This window comes from Gekko japonicus, unplaced genomic scaffold (assembly GCF_001447785.1).
Source record: "Gekko japonicus isolate JY-2015 unplaced genomic scaffold, Gekko_japonicus_V1.1 scaffold91, whole genome shotgun sequence".
Lineage (NCBI taxonomy): Eukaryota > Metazoa > Chordata > Lepidosauria > Squamata > Gekkonidae > Gekko > Gekko japonicus.
The window spans coordinates 865466-872842 of NW_015172555.1; the positions used below are offsets into that span (position 1 = coordinate 865466).

At 49.3% G+C, this 7377-nt stretch overlaps 1 protein-coding gene across 1 annotated transcript in view; it reads right to left on the bottom strand.

Moving 5' to 3' along the window:
* The window catches only part of SLC2A9 (solute carrier family 2 (facilitated glucose transporter), member 9), a 176432-nt gene that overhangs the window by 53686 nt on the left and 115369 nt on the right, over nt 1–7377 (bottom strand). The gene's annotated exons all lie outside the window — the stretch shown is intronic.

Sequence of the window (7377 nt, forward strand, 5' to 3'; positions counted from 1 at the left end):
AGAGCTCGTACCTGAATAAAACTTGGTCTGAAAGGTGCCACTGGACTGTTTTGGGCTGGGGGGCTGGGGGGGGGGCTCTGCAGCTTACCTGGCTGCTTCTTGCTCAGACTGAGGGCTGCTGGGAGCAGGGGGCGGGACTTGTTGCATGTGCCCGCCCCCTGGGCTCTTTACTGCCGGAGCTCCGCTCCTGTGCGCTCTTGCAGGAAATGACCCCTGAGGGGCAAGGAGGGAGAGGCAGCTGGACAAGGAGACGTGATGCACACACACAGGAATGGGTACAAAAAAAGTACCGTTTCCCAGGGCCCAGAGTTCCATGGGGGGCCCACTCCACAGGGTCTCTTGGTGACATTTCAGAAAGAAAATACCTTCATGATGTGATGGTGGGGGGGAGGCCTGGAGGAATGGTGTTCTTCAGTGGGGAGGTCCAGTCGTGACACGTGGCTTCCCCCCCACACACATGGCCAGGGTCCGGCCTACCTAAGGGACTGCCTTTCCCCATATGTTCCCCCAAGGGCACTACGGTCGGGGACTCAACACCTCCTGGTAACCCCAGGCCCTAAAGATAGCAAATCTGCTGCAACCAGGGCCAAGCTAGCAAATCTGCTGCAACCAGGGCCAGAGCTTTTTCGGTGGCGGCTCCTACCTGGTGGAATGAGCTCCCGGGGGAGATCTGGGCCCTGCGGGACCTTGTGCAGTTCCGCAGGGTCTGCAAGACGGAGCTCTTCCGCCAGGCTTTTGAGTAGGAGCCGCTGCCGCCACTGTTCCACCACCACGCTACTACCACCAACTTGACTGGGTAACTTCGGGGTGTGTGATGGCCCTGGGATGAAGAAGGAAGGAAGAACGAAGGATAGTGCTGCCTGGAACGGCTACGGCCAATCCGGGTTTTCCATCTTCAGAATCACATCTTGCTATTGAGGACTTTATGAAACATCAGAGCACCTGTATTGGATTGTATAATCGTTGGATTGCTTTTACTTGTTTTAGCTGTTTTAATTGTGGGCACATGTGCCTCTTCTGTAAGCCGCCCTGAGTCCACTCGCGGGGAGGGCGGCCTATAAATTTGATAATAAATAAATAAATAAAATAAAATAAAATGAAAGAGGCTCAGGAGGACCAAAAGCAGCCCAGGCCCTGGGGTGTGTGTGTGGGGGGCTCAGCTAGTGATCAGAAGTGATGCGGGGCCAAGAGCTCGAGCAGACCTGGGGGGAGAAGGTGGCACACTGGGGCAGGGTTCTAAGCAATGGCATTTCGTTTGGTTGAAAAAGACCACCCTTGGGGGGCGGGTTCTAAGCAAGGGCAAGGGAAGAAGGAGGCTGTCCCGCTGCGGGTCATCTTGCCCATGGAAATGGGGGTGAAATCATGGGTATGGCTCCTGCAGTCCGGTGGGCGGAGAGTGCGCCCCCCCCCCCAATTTGAATGCCACATCTCTGGTCTACACTGTCCAGAGCACACAACATCACAAGCAAAGAGCCTGGCAGAAGGGGAAGAGCTCCAAAAACAGAGTTGCAGGGTCACCGGGGCTGGAGAAAAACACTTTCCTGACCAAGGCTCCCTCTAAGCTGTGGAGTCCTGTGAGCAAACATTCTACTTGGTGAGCTCCTGGCATTAAAGTTGTGAGCAAGCGATTTGGCTGCTGCATGAATCAGTTTGCTCTGAAGCCCTCCTTCCAGAGCTAAGACAAAAATCTGGGAGCCGGAGGCTAAAAAACTGTGAGCTAGCTCACACTAATTCAGCTTAGAGGAAACACTGTTCCTGACCACAGATGCAGCAATCCGTCAAACCCCGGGGTGGGCGCCAAAACCACCCACTGCCACGGCAAAGCCAACTGGAACGGATACATCTTCCAGCCGCCAGTCATCCTGGGCCCTGCTTGCGCCTGGCTAACTACACAAGGCCCTCCCAGCTCTGTGATTCTATGATTCTAGGTTGGAATCCCTCCTCTGCCACGGAAGCTCAGTGGGCGACCCGGGGCCAGGCCCGGGGAGTCTGTCTCTTTCTCTCTCTCCTCCCTCACAGGGAGGATGCTGTCAGCAGCTCTGGGTCTCCACTGGGGAGAAAAGCAGGGCAATGAACAGCTCAACCAATCAGTCAATCCATTAATTAGCATCCCCTCCATTGAATCAATGAAATAGTGACCTCAAGTGGCCACAGAGCTGACTGCAGCTGCAATATGAGAATATGACGTTCGGTGCATGGCCTCTCCTCTTGCCCATCTTCGTTTTCTCTTCTTCCTCACCTGCCTCCCCCCCCCCCCCCCCCCCCCCATGGATATACAAAGAGTGAGCGAGGGGCCCTCTTCAAGCTCAGAAGGGGAAACACACTCGGCTTATGGGCAGGTTCCCCTTAAGAATGGGAAGGGTCACATTTCTTCCGTTCAGAAGGGGCAGTCCTTCGTAATTGTTCGAACATCACCTGGGTTCAAAATCTCCACTGTGCCATGAAGCTAGCGGGGGATAGCCACTCTCTTTCCACCTAGCCCACCTCACAAGGTTGTTGTGACGATAAAATAAAGGAGGAAGAACCTTGTGCTCTGAGTGTCTTGATGAAAGCGTGAGATAAAATGTTGTGAGTGAACAGCTATAAGGAATATGGAGAATTGCTCTCCCCCTAAACAGGGATAAGGTATTTATTCATGCAGAAGGGGAGGGGGTCCTCTTTTTCTACCCAGTTACGTTTAAATGGACCTTTTGTCCTATTTATTCTGACTTTTTTCAAATAGGTTTGATATGCCCCCCCCCGTTATTTTATATAAAACATCAGAAAGCTCCAATAGAAAGATGAACATCACATGCTTATAAAACTAGATGATAAACATTCCCTCCGTTGGCTCAATGGAGTAGTGACCTCAAGTGGACACAGAGCTGTTTGCAGCTGCAATGTGACGTTCAGTTTCCTGCATCCAAAACCTGCTTTGTTCTAAGGTTCAGGACAAAGAGAGGGACCGTTCTGTGCCCATTCCACAACCACCTCTGGGGTCAAGGAGGGTTTTGCAAGCATTTACTGCGCTTCACAATCCTGCTAGCGTGAGCAGAGACCACGGTGGGCCCAGAGAACAGCGGGTGTGAGTGGGCGTGTATGCCAAGGGAAACGACTTCTTTGTCTCAAAATTTATTCTCGATTACCAGTCTAATTTCTGAAGCCGATCTTGTATTTCCCACACCTACAAAACGAACACTCAACAGACCATATATTCTGTTTAACAACTACTCCCCCCCAAAAAAAAACCCCCCAAACCCCTACAGTCAAAGCATTCAAAAGCAAGGCGTTCCAAACCGGAATCCTCAAGCTCCCTCATTCATAATGCCCCTCATTCTTGTTGTTGTTGTTCAGTCGCACAGTCGAGTCCGACTCTTCGCGACCCCATGGACAATCTCCCGCCAGGCTCTCCTGTCTTCCGCCGTCCTCCGAAGTTGGCTCAATTTCATGTTCGTTGCATCGCTGACACTGTCTAACCATCTCATCCTTTGCCGTCCCCGTCTTCTTTGACCTTCAATCTTTCCCAACATCAGGGTCTTTTCCAGGGAGTGCTCCCTTCTCATTTGGTGGCCAAAGTATTTGAGCTTCAGTTTCATTATCTGGCCTTCCAGGGAACAGTCAGGGTTGATTTCTTTGAGGATTGACTGATTTGTTCTTCTTGCAGTCCAAGGGACTCTCAAGAGTCTTCTCCAGCACCATAGTTCAAAAGAATCTATTCTTCGGCGCTCGGCCTTCCTTATAGTCCAACTCTCACAGCCATACATGACTACTGGGAATACCATTGCTTTGACCATGCGAACTTTTGTTGGCAGGGTGATGTCTCTACTTTTTATCATGCTGTTTAGGTTCGCCATCGCTTTCCTCCCAAGGAGCAGGCGTCTTTTAATTTCATGGCTGCTGTCACAGTCTGCGGTGATCTGGGATCCCAGGAACGTGAAGTCTGTCACTACTTCCACGACTTCCCCTTCTATTTGCCAAGGAGTGATGGGGCCGGATGCCATGATCTTAGTTTTTTTGATGTTGAGCTTCAAGCCCACTTTTGCGCTCTCCTCTTTTACTCTGAGCAAGAGGCTCTTTAGATCCTTTTCACTTTCAGCCATTAGAGTGGTATCATCTGCATATCTGAGGTTGTTGATCTTTTCCCCAGCAATCTTAATTCCCGCTTGTGATTCATCCAGGCCAGCATTTCGCATGATGTACTCTGCATATATATTAAATAAGCAAGGCGACAATATACATCCTTGTCGTACTCCTTTTCCTATGCTGAACCAATCAGTTGTTCCATATCCGGTTCTAACTGTCGCTTCTTGGCCCTTATACAGGTTTCTCAAGAGACATGTGAGGTGGTCTGGTACTCCCATCTCTTTAAGGACCTGCCATAGTTTGTTGTGATCCACACAGTCAAAAGCTTTAGCATAGTCAATGAAGCAGAAGTAGATATTTTTCTGGTACTCTCTTGCTTTCTCCATAATCCAGCGAATGTTGGCAATTTGATCTCTAGTTCCTCTACCTCTTCGAAACCCAGCTTGTACTTCTGGTAGTTCTCTATCCACGTACTGTTGAAGCCTAGCTTGTAGGATCTTGAGCATGACCTTGCTAGCGTGTGATATGAGTGCAATTGTGCGATAGTTTGAACATTCCTTGGCATTGCCCTTCTTTGGGATTGGAATGTATACTGATCTTTTCCAATCCTGTGGCCACTGTTGCGTTTTCCAAATTTGCTGGCAAATGGAGTGCAGCACTTTAACAGCATCATCTTCTAAGACTTTGAATAGCTCAGCTGGAATACCATCACCTCCACTAGCTTTGTTGTTAGCAATGCTTTCTAAGGCCCATTTAACTTCACATTCCAGGATGTCTGGCTCGAGGTCAGTGATTATACCGTCGTGGTTGTCAAGGACATCGAGGTCTTTCTTGTATAGTTCTTCTGTGTATTCTTGCCATCTTTTCCTAATCTCTTCTGCTTCTGTTAGGTCCCTACCGTTTTTGTCCTTTATCATGGCCAGCTTTGCATGGAACGCTCCCTTGATTTCTCCAACTTTCTTGAAGAGATCTCTAGTCCTTCCCATTCTATTGTTTTCTTCTATTACTTTGCACTGTTCATTCAGGAAGGCCTCCTTATCTCTCCTTGCTGTTCTCTGGAAATCTGCGTTCAGTTGGGTAAATCTTTCCTTTTCGCCTTTGCCTTTCGCTTTCCTTCTTTCCTCTGCTATTTGTAAAGCCTCATCAGAAAGCCACTTTGCTTTCTTACATTTCTTTTTCTTTGGGATGGTGGTGATTGCTGCCTCCTGTACGATGTCACGAACCTCTGTCCATAGTTCTTCAGGCACTCTATCTATCAAATCCAGACCCTTGAATCTATTCTTCACCTCTACTGTATATTCATCAGGGATGCGATCTAGGTCAAACCTGAATGGCCTCGTGGTTTTCCCGATTTTCTTCAGTTTAAGTCTGAATTTTGCAATGAGTAGCTCATGATCTGAACCACAGTCAGCTCCAGGTCTTGTTTTTACTGACTGGATAGAGCTTCTCCATCTTTGACTGCAAATTATATAGTCAATCTGATTTCGGTGTTGCCCATCTGGTGATGTCCATGTGTAGAGTCGCCTCTTAGGTTGTTGGAAAAGGGTGTTCGCTATGACCAGTGTGTTCTCTTGACAAAACTCTGTTAACCTTTGCCCTGCTTCATTTTGCTTTCCAAGGCCAAACTTGTCTGTTATTCCAGTTACCTTTTGACTTCCTACTTTAGCATTCCAGTCCCCTATGATGATGAGGACATCATTTTTTGGTGTTAGTTCTAGGAGGTGTTGTAGGTCTTCATAGAACCGGTCCACTTCAGCCTCTTCTGCATCAGTGGTTGGGGCATAGACTTGGATTACTGTGATGTTGAATGGTTTGCCTTGGAATCGGACAGAAATCATTCTGTCATTTTTGAGATTGTATCCCAGTACTGCCTTTTGCACTCTCTTGTTGACTATAAAGGCCACACCATTTTTTCTACGAGATTCCTGGCCACAGTAGTAGATATAATGGTCTTCTGAGTTAAATTCGCCCATTCCTGTCCACTTTAGTTCACTGATTCCTAGGATATCGATGTTCAGTCTTGCCATCTCATTTTTGACCACGTCAAGCTTACCTTGATTCATAGATCTTACATTCCAGGTTCCTATGTAGTATTGTTCTTTGCAGCATTGGACTTTCCTTTCACCATCAGACACATCCACAACTGAGCGTCCTTTCGGCTTTGGCCCAGCCGCTTCACTCTTTCTGGGGTTACTTGTACTTGTCCTCTGCTCTTCCTCAGTAGCATATTGGACACCTTCCGACCTGAGGGGCTCATCTTCCGGCGTCATATCTTTTAGCCTTTTGATACTGTCCATGGGGTTTTCTTGGCAAAAATACTGGAGTGGGTTGCCATTTCCTTCTCCAGGTGGATCACGCTTGGTCTGAGTTCTCTGCTGTGGCCTGTCCGTCTTGGGTGGCCCTTCACGGCATAGCCCACAGCTTCATTGAACTGCGCAAGCCCCCTCGCCACGACAAGGCAGTGATCCATGAGGGGGCCCCTCATTCTACCCCCTTCTTTATTTCACCCGTACAAGCCGCTCCTTCAGTGCCTCCTCTCCCCTTCCTGCGTTGCAAACACTCAGAAAACGGAGAGCAGGCAGCAAGGCCCAGAGCAGCCGTCTCAGACCCAAAGGTGACAGCAGGCGTCTCCAGCCTTTTGGAGCTGTTCACATAACATGGTGGGCACAGATACAAAATGGCTGCAGCAGGAGCTTTCTTTTCTGTCAGTCCGTGAAGACCCTTGCGCTGAGGCGGCAGCTGCTGCCAAAGCAACGTTTTTAAAAATCTGCACAGCCAATCAAATCTCCGGTAGCCAATCAGAAGCCTTGCTGGGCAAAAGCCCCACCCACTTTCTGAAAACACGGACACCCCACTGGGGACCCCTGGGGGAGCAGAATGCCAGACCAGCATCGCCACCCGATCTCTTGTATCTAAAACCATTGAACTGGGCATGAGTTGGGTTTACAGCTGTCACCTGGACACGCATCCCTAAGGCAGCAAGTCCAAGCAGGTTTGCTTGGAAGCAAGGCCCGTTTTATTCACTGGGGCTTATTCCCAAGAACTTGTTCTTAGGATGGAACTCCTTTGTAATAACCTGCTGTAAACCCCGTCCAGAGGGACAGACACTTGGGCAAGCAGACTTCGGAGTGTGGAAGGAACAGGGCAAGCAAGCCATCAGGCCCTGAGCAATACACCCAGGGTCCCTGCGTGCATGTAGCTCCTGTCCAAGCATCGACGGGGGATGCCAACGAGCTGTTCATAGGAACAGCCATATGTAGCCGGATCTACAGAGTGTAGCAACTCTGCACACAGGATGCTTAACGTCTAACGTAT